Raw genomic sequence first — 15336 nt, forward strand, 5'->3', positions numbered from 1 at the left:
GAGATGTGCATGATGTCATAAGCCTAGGCTTTTTTTCCAGATAAGAAACAGGAAGTGGGCTGTATAAGGTGTTTACTGGCAGGAAAAAAAAATGTTTTACTATCCAAAGTTAAAACAACAAGGGCAGAGGATTTAATAGGGGGATTTAAAGGGTCGCTGGTTTGAATCCCAATCACGGCACTACCTGCCTGGAGGTTGCATGTTCTCCCTGTGCCTGCGTGGGTTTCCTCCGGGTACTCTGGTTTCCTCCCACACGCCAAAGACATGCAGGTAGGTTAATTGGCTTCTGTCCAAAAAAAATTTGCCCTAGTATTTGAATGTGAGTTGGGGACCTTGGATTGTGGGCTCCTTGAGGGTAGGGACCGACGTTTGTGTGTAAATTGCCAGCGCTATTTGTGTACCTTAAATAAAATAGGGATAATTGTAGACACACACTCAGGTTGAACTCTATGGACTGGTGTCTTTATTCAACCTTACTAACTATGTAACTATGTGGAAAGATGAGAAGATGAAAAAATGACTGAAGTTCTGCTTTAACCACTTGCTTACTGGGCACTTAAACCCCCCTCATGCCCAGACCAATTTTCAGCTTTCAGCGCTGATGCACTTTGAATGACAATTGCGCGGGCATACAACACTGTACTCAAATGAAATTTTTATCATTTTTTTCCCACAAATAGAGCTTTCTTTTGGTGGTATTTAATTACAGCTGGGAGTTTTATTTTTTGCTAAACAAACAAAAAAAGATGCAAAAAAAATAAATAATCATGTTTAATAGTTTGTTATAAAATTTTGCAAACAGGTCATTTTTCTCCTTCATTGAAGTGCGCTGATGAGGCGGCACTGATAGGCTGCACTGGTGGGCACTGATAGGCTGCATTGGTGGGCACTGATAGGCTGCACTGGTGGGCACTGATAGGCTGCACTGGTGGGCACTGATAGGCATAGTTAAGGCGGCACTAATTGGCACAGATAAGGCGGCACCGATGGGCACAGATAAGGCAGCACTGATGGGCAAAGATGGGCACAGATAAGATGGCAGGGATGGGTGGCACTAAGGGGCACTGATAGGTACCACTGATAGATGGGACTGATGGGCACTGATAGGTGGCACTGATAGGTGGCTCTGATAGGTGGCACTGCTGGGCACTGATGGGCGGCACTGATGGGCACTGGTAGATGACACTGATGGGCACGGATATGTGGCACTGGGGTGCAGCACCTTTGTTGAGGCAGATTGTGGGCACTGCTGGGTGGCACTGTGGGCACTGCTAGGTGGCACTGCTGGGTGGCACTGTGGGCACTGCTGGGTGGCACTGTGGGCACTGCTGGGTGGCACTATGGGCACTGCTGGGTGGCACTGACGGGGGGCACTTATATTTTATTGAGGTGGCACTGGCAGGGGGCAGGTGGACACTGGCAGGGGGCAGGTGGGCACTGGCAGGGCTGGCCGTGATCGGGACTGATGTCCCGATCACGGCCGCCGGTGATTGGCTCTTTTTTTTTCTCCGTTGTATTGTATTACATGATCAGCTGTCATTGGCTGACAGCTGATCACATGATAAGGGGTCGGGATCGACCCCTTGCTCGGATCGGTGATCAGGTGAGTCTCATAGACTCGCCGATCACAGGGGGCGCAGGTCGCTCATGCACGGGACGACGTCTATTGACGTCGTCCCGGCAAAGGAGGTCCGCGCTGTAGCCGTCATTCGGCTATAGCACGGGTCTCAAGTGGTTAAAGTGACACTAAACTCTGGTTTTAAAAAAAAAATCTATTAAAGTGGTAGTAAAGCCCGCTTTGTGATATTTATCTATAGCTATATTTGAAAAAACATGCTACTTGTCACAGGAAATGCTAGTCTACCCCACATCCCTAAGTTACACAATTGAAAGACAGGTTTCCTCTGGATGGGACTTTAAATAGGGCAGATAGCTAACGAAATGGGAAGAGAGTATAAAATGATATATCTTTTAATGAGAATATTTAAAATAGTGAGCGCATACATAATAAGAAAACATCTTATAGTAATACTCGGGAAACTGATAAACATACACAACAGTGAATTTGTACAGACAATAACCACAAAAGATCTGTTGAACTAGAAGTGAGTACAACAGAAATACCCGACGCGTTTCAAGATTTGCAAATTTGCTTTCTCTTCATCGGGGGTATATGCGATTCATCGTAGAACGTACAAACGTCTGCAAATAATAAACAAAAATACATTACATAAAAGTGTACAGTAAAAATACAGATTAAAGGTAAACAAGCATGTCATCACATCTTATATATATTATTGTTTAGAAACTGACCGCACAAACTGTATAGCTGTTTGAATTATCTTGTGTCCAGATTGTTGAAAGTATGCTGGGACTGTTGGCCCAACTGGCCCTCGGCTTAATGAGATGGGTCAATTCATCATCCATAAAATTGCGGCAGGTCTCAAAGCAGAAAGAAAAATGGTCCGACACAAAGGACACCCTGATATGGCCCTCTGAGATATAGCCCTCTCTGTAATCTCATAAAAGAGAAAAAAAAGAGAAGGATAATTATCCAACTACTATGCAGACTAGGAGGAACACAAAAGCTCAGAAATATCAAAAAACTATATGGATCGCCCAAAGATCCTAATAAGGCTTACCTGTAGGTAAAATGAATATCTCCTAAACAAGCACTGTTTTGGAGATAATCACTCTGGGTGCAGCCAGGGACATCACCGGTGCTTGCACTCTGAAGGTCCAGCACCATACCTAGCCGAAACTTCAGAGCTTCGTGCCCGAAATGCGGGCTCCTGGGAATGACGTCTTCGTGGCTCAGGCCAATCACACAGCTAGAGCGCGCAAACCCGGAAGCTAGCCACAGTTTACAACCCCTTTAAATGATGTATTCTGTTGTGGAAATGTTATTAAGATGTATTTAATATGTATTGTCACAGTGTCTCCCAGTGTTAGTTCACCTGCAGCCCACTCTAAAGAGCGGACTGGGGCAGACTGACGCCAGTTGAGACCGTTTTGGTAGTGAAAAGCTTCCTGTAAGTTGCAGAGAAGTGTTTGCAGAGTGGGGATATGTCCGCCAGCGAAGGGCCCCTTTGCAATGCACAGACAATCGTCTGAGGGTGATGTGTTCACTCTACAAAGACATTATCTGTTATGGGGGGATGTACGCTCGTGTCTCTCCTGTGTCTGATCAGCACAAGGAGGGGCTATGGCGTGACCCTGCAGATAATCTCCCATCAGCAGGAATGGTAGAATAATCCGGGAATGCATTGTTCTCTGAATAATGCAGAATAAGGATTCATGCCAACAGTAAAAACGTGAGCCTTCGTGTGAGTTTTGGTCGGGGACAGCGTTCATGAATTCTAAGGCCAGCCATGTGGTTTCTATCTGTTGCTAAAGAGCATGGGCAGGGGGCGGGAAATTATACACACACTGCCCCTGCCCAAACACGCCCATACTCTCCCGTAGTCATTGTTCGTTGGTTGAGATTTGTATAACTCCTCCTGTTTGAAGGAATGCCTGTGCTTGATTGGCTGATTGTGAAGCCATCAAGCTCTATTGTCATCGCTATTATAAATAAACACTACAGGCTCTGCAGAAGGAAGACTTCCTGTGGAGCTAAGGATGCGAGGACGGTGGTTATGTCTGTTTTAACCGGGAAACAGGGTTGCATTATACCAGAAATCTGAAATAGTGCTTAATAGCGCAAGAGACATGGATTATGCATGGCGTATGGAGAAATCTAAAAATACTTTCTATTGATCTCAGCCACCTCCAAATCTGCAATTTTTTTATTTTTTTGCTGCCATGATCTAACTTTCCATTAGAAGGTAATTATGTTTGTTCTCCACCTTCTCTTGCTCAGTCCTGAGGTGGGACTATGGGATGTGAAGTGTGCATAGAGCAGTACACATAACCGCAGCTAAAGTGTGCTGTTTGTTCCATCTGTTTTTAGGGTGGAACATGTAACATGTTTCAGCATCTGTAGACCCTGCCCCGTGATATCCCTGTGACAGCAGGCGGGGGACCCGCTTCAAATCACAATTTGAAGATAACATAGCCCTTGGGGGTTCCGCCCATTCGGTTGTGTCATTCATTTACAGTTTCCTAGAAATTAAATGGAAAGTAGTGAAGGGCCGGTATGACAGGGTGATAAGGGGAGGTTAAAGAAGTAAAGTTGTAAAAGCAGGGGTTAGATAGGATTGGCTTGGGGAAGCAGGATAGGGAGGGGTTTGGTAGTTTACTTAAGGGGGAGGCGGGTCTCCCTTGCAGTTTTGGAGGGTCAGTAGAGAGGAAATAAAGCAGGCGGTTTACACGCTTCGGAGGACTGCTTTCATTACGGCAGAGGCTGCCACCACAAAGGGACCCGAGTGGCTGCACAGTCAGGTGGCATCCTTTGGAGAAGACCAGGCATCTGGGTTGGCAGCAGGGGGGTAGGAACTCCCACGTGCTCGGAGGTCTCAGCCAGTCTTTTTCACTGTCAGGAGCCAGCAGACTCTGCCCCTCTGAAGCTCCTGCGAGGGGGGAGATGATCAGTCACGGCCATCAGGCCGTTACCAGACGCGGCCGGTGGCTCCGGTACCAGTGCAGGTCCCCCTGTGGGTGGTAAAGGAGGCTGAAGCGGTAGACAATTGCAGGCAGTCACAAGAGGCACAAGACAGGCGAACCAACAGAGAGGCTGTTTGGAGGCCGATCTGGTGCTGAGAGGAGGGGCCAGCAATGGCACGGATCCTCAGCATCCCGGCCCTCTCCACCTGGGATAACTAGTTATGGATTATCAGCAGCTTCCGGGTGAGTGGTCTGAAGGACAGCTGTCATGCTAGGAAGAGAAGGAGTCATAGAACCAGCGGGCATCTGTGGATTTGGGAGTGACGGCTTTTGGGGTCACCCCAGGTCACCCCGGTAAGTCTTTCTCCTTATCGCTTGACTTTTAATACAGCATTAGGTGGGTTGTTGGGTTTAAAGGATGGGGGTGATTCGGTGGATACCAGGGCCACACCACAGGCTGGGAGCTCAGCGGCTGGCCCGCAAGGGGCAGGTATTACACCTGCCACTTCCTGTACAGATGCGCAGTTTTGCAATTTTAAAGGGAGGTTTACAGGATTTGGTACAGTGATTTGCGGGGGGCAAAGGGGTACAGCCCTCTCAGGTGTCGCCATGGGTTCAGCTTGGTGGCAGGTTGGTTGTGGACGAGGCAGGTACAGGGTCCAGTATGGTGCCCCTCCCTCTCCCTCCGGTCCCGGTGGTGGCCCCTGTAGCCACAGGAATTTCAGTATTGCTCCCAGCAATTGCGATGCCAGAGAAGGCCAGAGCGTTGCAGGAGGTCTCTGGGAAAAACAAATGCTGTGTAGTGCTGTATAGCCGATGCTACAAAATGCAAAGTTTATGTATGCTTTGAAGGGCTGTTAGGAGCACATTTAAAATAGGAAGTCCGAGCAAAGATTTGTAAGGGTAAGTATGTGGAGATCTTCTCCTTGCTGCCTTTAGAGAAATGTAACCTGGACAGGCTCAAGCCCGATGACACTAAGAAGGAGGACAAGGAGAAGATTGATTCTGCAGACTTTTGCAAACTGGTTGAAAGCGTTTGCCATTATGGCAAGCGTCACTGGGGAGAAGAATCCAGAACATTCTTCAGCACTTTTTTGTTACATGGACGCCATCCGCGAGGCTCACAGAGTTTATGGGGGATCTGCTTGGCTACATTAAGACGAGCAGTTTCGGCAGTGTAGGGCAATCCGGCCGCCCCTCCATTGACACCACAAGGATAGTAGCCTCTGGATGTGGTTTATGTCCTTGGTGTTGGTACAGCTTCCCCTGGACAATCGGCCAATAAAAAATGGGGTCTCTGTTGGCAGTACAACGAGGGATCGTGTAAGTTTGGGGGATCATGCCACTTTAAACATGAGTGCTCCAGCTGCGGAGGTTCGCAAGGGCCATGCCGCATATTTTGCAAACAAGGGGAATGACACCGGTGAAGGGGAAAAGTATGCAACCTTTCCTAAGTAGATATCCGGACCAGGATGCTGTGCAGCTGTTAAGGGGTGGATTCTTGGAAGGTTTTCGCATCCCATGTTCCTTGGCTGCTGTGCCGCCTATGGTGCAGAATTTGCGGTCTGCTTTGCAGCATCCATGGGTGGTCTCTGACAAATTGGCTAAGGAGGTGGCACTGCGTCGCATGGGTAGGCCTTTCTCGGTAAAGCCTTTGCCAGATCTGGGGAGGGAGGTTCTGTCAATGATGCTATAGATCCGGAAGCGTGTGCGGTGTCGTATACTTCTTTTGACGCAGCAGTGAGCTGGGTTCGCCGATACAGCAAAGGGGCTCTAATGGCTAAATCTGACATTGAGTCAGCTTTTCGTTTGCTCCCAGTTCACCCAGATAGTTTCTGCTTGCTGGGGTGCTGTTGGCAGGACAAATTTTATGTCAATCCCTGCTTTCCCATGAGCTGTTCAATTTCCTGCGCTCTGTTTGAGACAGTCAATTCCTTTGTTGAATGGGTGGTTCAGGATCTGTCAGGGGTGAATTCAGTCATTCATTATTTCGATGATTTCCCTTGCGTAGGGCCGCCTTCTTCTAATGTGTATGCGATACTTCTATCCACGTTGCAACACATTGCAGGTAGTTTTGGTATTCCTTTGGCTTAGGGCAAGATGGAGGGTGCGACGACCATGCTCAGTTTCCTGGGCATAGTTCTGGACTCTGACGCCATGGAATGTCGCTTACCGGAGGATAAATTGTTGGCACTCAAGACAGAGATTCGTGGGATATTGGGACTACGCACAGGGGCGGACTGACCATTCAGCTACTTGGGCACTTCCCGAGTGCCCCGGGCCACTAGGAGGCCCCATCAGGGTTGCCAGCCTCAATAAAACCAGGGACAGTATGTAAAAATCTGTTTTTTTTACATCTGTCTCTGAAATGTCCCTTACCGACATCATTTTCATCTAAAAATCCCAAGATTATAGCTGCCCCACCCCTCCAGTACCTTCTCAGCCAATAGAAACATGTCTGTGTATACTGTATGTACATCTATGTGTATACTGTGTGATTCTATACTGTGTGTGTGTGTGTTTTTGTATACTGTGTGGCCCCATAATCTCTGATTGCTTGGGGGGCCCCATAATCTCCTATTGCCCGGGGGCCCCATGAGTTGTCAGTGCGTCCCTGACTACGCAAGATTCAGCTTCGGAGGCTACAGTCCCTGTTGGGTAAGTTTGACTTTGCATGTTGCATTATTCCCATGGGTTGGGTGTTTTGCTGACGGCTGTCGGCGGTTACAGAGGGGGTTAGGTCACCTACCCATTTTATCCGTCTCCCTAAGGAACATTGCGAGGATTTGCAGGTGTGGCACACATTTCTGGAAAGCTATAATGGGAGATCAGTTTGTATGTCCGGACCGGTGAGCAATTTTGACTTGGAGCTGTTTACGGATGCAGCATGGTCGACAGGTTATGGGGCATTCTACCAGGGTCACTGGAGTGCAGAACCTTGGCCGAGTTCCTGGTCAGACGCAGGGTTCCTCTGTAACCTGGTGCTCCTGGAGCTTTTTCCGGTAGTGCTGGCGATGGAAATCTGGGGTGAATCATTTCGGAATTTGAAACTTCGGTTGAATTACGACAGCATGGGTGTGGTTCAGGTCATTAACCGCATCTCAGCGTTGTCACAACCTGTTATACGGCTGATGTGCCTTATTGTGCTACACTGCCTGCAGATGAATATTTTTCTGTATGCTGTACACCTCCTGGGGGTCGACAGTACAATTTCAGTGGCATAGGTTCTGAGAGAGGGCGCCAGCGGTGGAACAACAGGGGTTCCTTGTCCTGGTTGGCTGTGGGAGATTGTCTTGGAGCCGTGGCTGGATGGATCAGAAGGTCGGTGAGTGATGCCATGTGGGCAGCGTACACCAAGGTATGGTGGGAATGGTTGGAGATTGTGTGGCAAGCTGAGGGGGATTGGGAAGATTTGGAGGTAAGGCTGATGGTCCTTTACTTTGTTTCCAGGAATCTGGAGCAGGGTGTGTCGGTGTCTGCCATTGAGGGGAAACTGGCTAGTTTGGCCTTTTTCTTTAAATTGCAGGGCTGGGTGGATTTAACAAAGGAATTTTGAGTTCGGCAGGCTTTAAAAGTATGGAAAGATGCATAAGCCCAAGGATGCTAGGCGGCCTGTGTCCTTTGCTTTTTTACAGGCCATTTTTGTGCAGTTGGGCACATCCGGGTATGAGGTTTCTTCTTTCAAGCGGCCTTTTCTTTGGCCTTTTTTGGGGTATTCCAGATCAGCGAGCTGTTCAGTCTTCCTGGAAAGGTTCTGGGGGGGAATATTGGTACAGGATGTGATTTGGAGGAGGGACAGGGTGCAGGTATTACTACGCAGGTCTAAGACAGACTAGGCAGGCAAGGGCGTGTGTTTCCATGGTGTGTTCGGTGGGGGTTGTACAGGAATTTTTGGATGTTCGCCCGGTCATGGAGGGGCCGTTTCTGTTACATGGCATGGGTCTCCGTTGTCCAAGTTTTAGTTCGTCGCCATTTTTCGGAAGAGTTTTCGGGCAGTGGGTTTTGAAGAAAAACAGTATGCCTCGCACTCCTTTCATATTGGGGCGGCCACAGGGGCCACTCGGTGTGGGCTTGACGAGGCGGCTGTGAGGAGGATTGGTAGATGGGACTCCAGGAGATTCTGTACCTACATTCGCCCGGATTTGTTGGCTGATAAGCCGATAGTAAGGGGGGAGGGGTGACTGATGGAGGATAGGTCTCTGTTGTGCTTGCATGTGGGGTTAGTAGGCATGGTGGTCTTGGTGTTTCCTGTGTTTTTGTTTCTTTTCTTTCAGATGGAGTGCAGCTGCACCTCGTCTGGATTATGGGCCACTCATACGTGTTTTAGGAGGCCAGGCGAGCTGATGTTAGGCCAGATGGCAGGCAGCTAGGTATTTCAAGGAGGGAGGTGTGTGTTCATTGGTTGGGAGTATCAGGGATGATGTGGAACAGGGTTGTGCGGGAGGTCATCATTTTGCACGCCTTGACAGGCCACTTGACATTCTCGTACTCCACGTTGGAGGGAACGATCTGGGGATTCGTTCCAGTAGGGAGCTCAAGGATGTCAAGTTAGATTTCCTGCCCCTGTACGGTGTTTCCCGATATGCTGATCTTGTGGTCCGGCATGGTGGCTTGGATAACTTGGAGCATGGCGAGGTCGGTTGCAAGACTCAACAAGACTCATATAAAAGGCAATAAAGTGGTGGGATGATTTTTTATTTGAAATGGGGGCATGGTCATCTGCCATTTGGAATTGGAATTGGAGTTGGATACTAGGCTGTACCTGAGGAGGGGTGGTGTCCATTTATTTGTGGTCCCTGTGGTTACAGGATGGATACAGGATTCAACATGCATTGAGGGTGTGGAGGGGCCCTCAAGAGTATGGTGTCACCATTGTAGTTGGTCTTTGATGGTATAAGAACATACTTATGAGATGGAAGTGTGGGGGACTCATCGGTGGTATGTGCCCCTCTGGTGGATTCCAGTTAACATGGTTTAGCTGGAATATGGTAATGGTTGCACTGAGGGTAGTGGGGTTGTCTCTGAACTGGTGGCCTTATCATGTTAAAGGTCCCGCAGTGTAGCAGTGGAAAATGTTATGGAATTTGGGGTTGCCATCAAAGAACAACAGGACTGAGGACTGTTTAGTTTGTTTCAGATGTTGATGTGAAAAGGAATGTTAATTTAATAAGTTGTTTGTTAATAAAAGGCTGGTTTGGCCATTTGTACTCCATTTCATGTCTGGTCTTGTTCATTTAGGTAATGAGAAGAGGTGGGGGTGAGTACTAATGGTCGGGCAGAAAAAGAAGGTTGGGGACATCTGATCTACACTGGTCATGAATGCCTACAAGTACCATCAGCCATTGCGGCTGACGACTTATAGTTTTTAATGAGCTGCGAGGGTGCTGGTGAGTGTTTTCCTAGTCCATTGATCTTCCTGATCTCAGGTAACTGACAGCTATCCTGAGAGGCTTCAGGAGCCTGAGATTGCAACCATTATCTGCTGATTGTGGATGTAATGCTCTGCAGGCTCTTTAGAAAAAAAAAACTGCAAAAACAATGTGCATTTTTTTTTTTTTTTAAATGTGAACTTATTATTTAAGTAGTGAATGTGTATGGATTGTTTTTGAAGAATAAGGACATAATTTAGTGTCAATTTAAAGTATATCTATAGCCATTTTGGGGGTTTTGTATGAAGAGGGTAAGGATTAGGCTGCAGGGACTGGTCTAGCAGTGCAGAGGTAAATAAAACTGCTGTACCCAGTCTACCTAGGCAACTAGGCTCAGCTACACTGCAAGGAAGGGCTTTTACTTTTCCCAGAGTTCAGCTGTTAAATTAAGCAGGAGACGGTTAGAACCTCTGTCAGATTTTTATTGTTGTCTGTTTCCCTGATGCAAACTTTCCCTTACTTTGTACTGGTCCACATATGTGCGTATGTGTTTGCGTGCACACGTCACCGGTAAGGATGAACACCTGCACCAGAACATCCGAACAGGCAAAAAATTTGGACGAACAAATGAACACTGTTAAATATTCATACCAGACCCGAAGGGCCTGGTAATGAACTGGGGGGAACGTCCGAACAACCAAAGTTCAGGCCGAACCGTTTGGCCATCCCTAGTCATGGGTAGAGCAACCTATTAATTTCAGTGGGTTTCCCCTACCTGTGGGAAACGCAGGGATAGAAGTCCTAGACCCGGTAAGGGCAAATGATTCATGTAGAATTTACATGAAACCAGGAAACATCAAACGAAATGTAAAAAATTGAATATAATGTATTATATCTCTTTACTAATGCTAGCAGCATAAAGATTAAAAATAGTTAGTGATGATTGAGAGAGTGAGGCTGGGTTCCCCACATCTATATCGCAATAGCAGGAGATTTTGACTAGCTCTCTATATCTTCGCTGCGTCTCCGGTGAGAATTTGCACAGGAGCCTTGTGTGTCTTTTGGTCTGTTTCAGGTCCGAATTTAGCCACAAATTTGGGCGGAAATCGGACCTGAAACGGTGAGCAGGATGCACAGGACCCATGCTGTGAGTCGCATATGAAGATAGTGTGAACCCAGCCTAAAGGTCTGCTTGTTGGGAGGTGTAGTTCTCACTCCATTCAGCAGGTGGCATCTTTCTGCTGTGTGGATTGAGTGGAATGATGTACCTCTGTAGTCTTCATAGGTGTCACAGGGAGGACTGCTGTCCAACTGGATGCTACAATCCCCAGCGACCATCCAAAGCCATCTTGGATGTGGCAGCCCTTATAAATAGGGAACCCTACTGGGATTTGGAGCACATTTACAAATGGATGGAGTAGGAACAAGAGCCTGCTTGTTAGAGATAGAGGTTTAGTGTCAGGGAAAGGTTACAGTATGCGAAGGGCAAGCGTATGGATACCACTTGACGGCCCTCAAGAACACCACCTTCTCTAAAACCTCCCTGACTCTCCAGCTAAGTTTGCCTCCTAGCTAGTCACAAGCCCACCTGCAGTAGCTGTCCCGGTTAAGTTGGCCTTGCTGAAAGTGTGCCTAACAGTGTCTGAAATACCTCTTCATATACACCGATCAGCCATAATATTATGACCACTGACATTGTAAAGTGGATAACATTTTCTATTTCAATTTTTCATTTTCGTTTCAATTTTTCTCATTACAGTGGCATCTGAAAGTGGGTTGTATATATATTAGGTAGCAAGTGAACACGTTGTCCCTAAAGTTGATGTGTTGAAAGTACAAAAACATGGGCAAGCGTAAGGATTTGAACGACTTTGACAAGGGCCAAATAGTAATGGCTAGACAACTGGGTCAGAGCAACTCCAAACCTGCAGGTCTTATGAGATGCTCCCAGTCTGCAGTGCTTAGGACCACCATTTTGCCAGTTTCATGCATACAGTTGTAGAAAAATGGATAAAGTGGTTCTAAAGTCAAAACATTTTTTACCTTAAGGAATTGTAAAGTCAGAAGGTTTTTTATCTAAATGCATTCTATGCATTAAGATAAAAAGCCTTCTGTGTGAAGCAACCCCTCTTAGCCCCCCTAACACTTACCTGAGGTCCCTCTCTGTCCACGAGTGTCTCAGCTGCCGAGATTCTGCTGATTGGCTGAAACACAGTAGTGGCACCATTGACTGTGGCTGCTGTTAATGAAAGTGAGCTAGCCAATCAGGAGAGAGTGGAGGCGGGCCCGAGTCAAGGTTTCGTGTATGAATGGACACCGGGAGCTGTGACTTGGCTTGGTTGACCCCCCATAGCAAGCTTGCTATGGGGGCACTGAACAGGAGGGAGGGGCCATGATCACAGAAGAGGGAACTGAGAAGAGAAGGAAACGGGCTGCTCTTTGCAAATCCACTGCAACAGAGGAGGTAAGTAAGTTTTTTATTTTTATAGGGAAAATGCCGAGACTTTACAATCACTATAATGCTTTCCTATAAAAGTAAAAAAGGGTCCACTACTTGTTCCTTACCCCCCATCCCTCCTCTTCCCTAAACACTTACCTGAGTCCTCCAGCGCTGTGCCCATCTGCACCAATGCTACTCTTCTTTTCCTTTTCTCGCAGATGACACAGGCAGCAGTGGGAGCCATTAGGAAGAGGAGGTGTGGAGAGGGCAGATGGTCGACCCCAGAAGTGGAGGTAAGAGACCATTTCACAGAGCAGGTAGATATATAGGGGGTTATTTACTAAAGGCAAATCCACTTTTCACTACAAGTGCAAGGCAAGTGCACTTGAAAGTGCGCTCAAAGTGCACTTGGAAGTAAAGTCACTGTAGATCCGAGGGGGACATGCAAGGGGAATAGAAAACAGCATTTTTGCTTGCACATGATTGGATGATAAAATCAGCAGAGCTTCACCTCATTTCAGAGCTTCCCCTCAGATCTACAGTGATCTACAGCGACTGCACTTACAAGTGGACTTGAAGTGCAAAGTGGATTTTCCTTTAGTAAATCAACCATATTATGTTCATCGCATGTGATTGGCACCTGCGGTGTGGGTGCGATTCACATGCGATGTCTGAGATCGCACTAGTCTGAACCTAGGCTTATTATTTTTTCACACACTGTAATGATTTTTAGGACTGTACCAATTCGTACATTGCTATGCACAGAGCGTGAGGCACAGTGCCATCCACAGGCTGGAAAGGTTTATAAACAGTTTTGAACACCATGATTGGCTATCATGGTGGGTAATTTATTATAAAAGATGCTGATTGGTTCCCAATCGTTAGTCTAAGATGTGATCACGGCATGAGGATCTGTGCCTGGGGGTGTTAACCTACAGACTTCGGTGGTCTAGTGATAAGTTCAGGTAAAGCATAACTTAGGGAAACATAAACTTTCAAAACATTTTACGTTTAGCAAAAGCTGTTATGGCTTTTCTTTAGTAACGCTATGTTTCAAGGACAGCATGATTACTAAATACACTGGAAAAAAGAGGTTGTTAGAAAATGTTTTTTTGTATTGTGTGGGAGATGTAAATACAGAATGACAATAAGTAAAATGATTAAAAGCTTGTATTTTTTTTTCATTTCATGCAGCATTTTAATCTCTTCCCAGATGGGTGAGTACAGGACTTCTGCAATCAGTTCTGAGGATTTCAAGTAACCTGCAGACCGCTGATTGAGAAACATTTATCCCCAGACTAATCCACCTACTACTTTCTTATGATGTCTTGTTCATAAAGCAGCTATTTCTTTGCTGCTGTTCCCAGCTACTATATTTATTTTGATGTGGTCTAACTGCTTACTTTCAAAGAAAATGAATATTTTAGAACAGTAGGGCACTTGTTCACACATTATCAAGGCAGATGGTTGGTTAGGACTATAATCTTGCAGCACATTGACCTTGGAGTAAATTCCCACCAAGGATCTGTAGCGCTACCCCCTAAGGGACTGCTGAGTTTTTGGATCCCCCTATAGTCTGCACAGTCAGGAAACACGCATTTTCCAACTTGCATCCAAAGTCAGTAACCAGGTCATAAACTTGTTTTTGTTGTTATTATTTGGCGTAAACAATTTGGAGAGGGTCTAGGGCAGCCTTTCTCAACCTTTTCAACACAGAGGACCTCTTGAAATAGTTCTCCGGTCTCGAGGAACCCCTGCTAAAAATTTGAAATCTAAAACTCATAATACATTAGTATGATGGTCAGTGAAATTAATGGTCCTTACACTTGTGGTCATTGGGAAGAATTACTTCCTTACAGATAGCTAAAAAGATCAATGTGTCAGTGGGAACTTATCTATGCCCTTGTACACGCGGTCGGACATTCCAACGGAAAATGTCTGATCACACCGTGTTGTCTGATAATCCGACCGTGTGTGGGCTCCATCTGACTTTTTCCGTCGGAATGTCCGACCAACAAAGTTTGAGAGCTGGATATAAAATTTTCCGACAAGGTGATCCGAGAATTCCGATCGGACAAAGTTCCATGCATGCTCAGATCAAATTACGATACCAAAGCTATTGGCTACAAGGCTGAACGTAGTGCCATCGGAATGCACGAACGTCATCACGTTTCGAACGATCTGATTTTCCGACAACTTTGTCCGACCGTGTGTATGCAACACCAGTTTTGGACAAAATCCGTCAAAAAAAATCTGATGGCTTTTGTTGTCTGAATGTCCAACCGTGTGTACAAGGGCTTAGAGGCAGAAATTGCCCAATGCTGAAGGAACCCCTAGCAACCTCTGGAGGAACCCTAGGGTTCCACGGAACCCTGGTTGAGAATCACTGGTCTAGGGTATATGGGATGCCCAACTTCATTTGAAACCAACTTTGAAGACACAACTTCCTATGTCTGTATAAAAATACACAAAGATGGCTACTGGACATTCTACTCCCTCCGAAGTGGCTTTGGTCTCTTAATAGATCAGTAAGGAGCACTTGGGGCCCCTTAAATGAAACTCTTCAGACCCCAGCTAGAGACTACTAAGAGTATCCTAGAGCAAAGGATTCCAGAAAGACTTGAAGCACTGTCCCAGGGAAAACTGGTTGGGTATGGCACCCAGCAGCCCTCTTCCTCGTAGGCCCTGGGTGGGTGTAGAGGTGCTCACACTGTCCTTGTCCTGCAGCTGTATGTAAAAGTGCTTTCAGGCCTTTCGCTGGGCTAGTTTCTTTCCTGGTTAACAGGCTGTTCCTCCGGGTGGACTGCAGGGTAGTGGGAGTCCTTCTTCCATCCTCCAGCCTGAAGGCAGTCCCTCTTCTCTGGGGCCCCCACCCAGGCAAGACACAGCAACACTTCAACACTCCATCTTCCCCCTGACTCCCCTGCTGGCCAGGTTCCTCAATATTTTTGGGCTGGGTCAGCCTCTCTGTCAGGCCTCCTG

The sequence above is a fragment of the Lithobates pipiens genome, unplaced genomic scaffold, assembly GCF_037356315.1.
Source record: "Lithobates pipiens isolate NorthernLeopardFrog02 unplaced genomic scaffold, aLitPip1_a1.2 Scaffold_19, whole genome shotgun sequence".
Classification (NCBI taxonomy): Eukaryota; Metazoa; Chordata; class Amphibia; order Anura; family Ranidae; genus Lithobates; species Lithobates pipiens.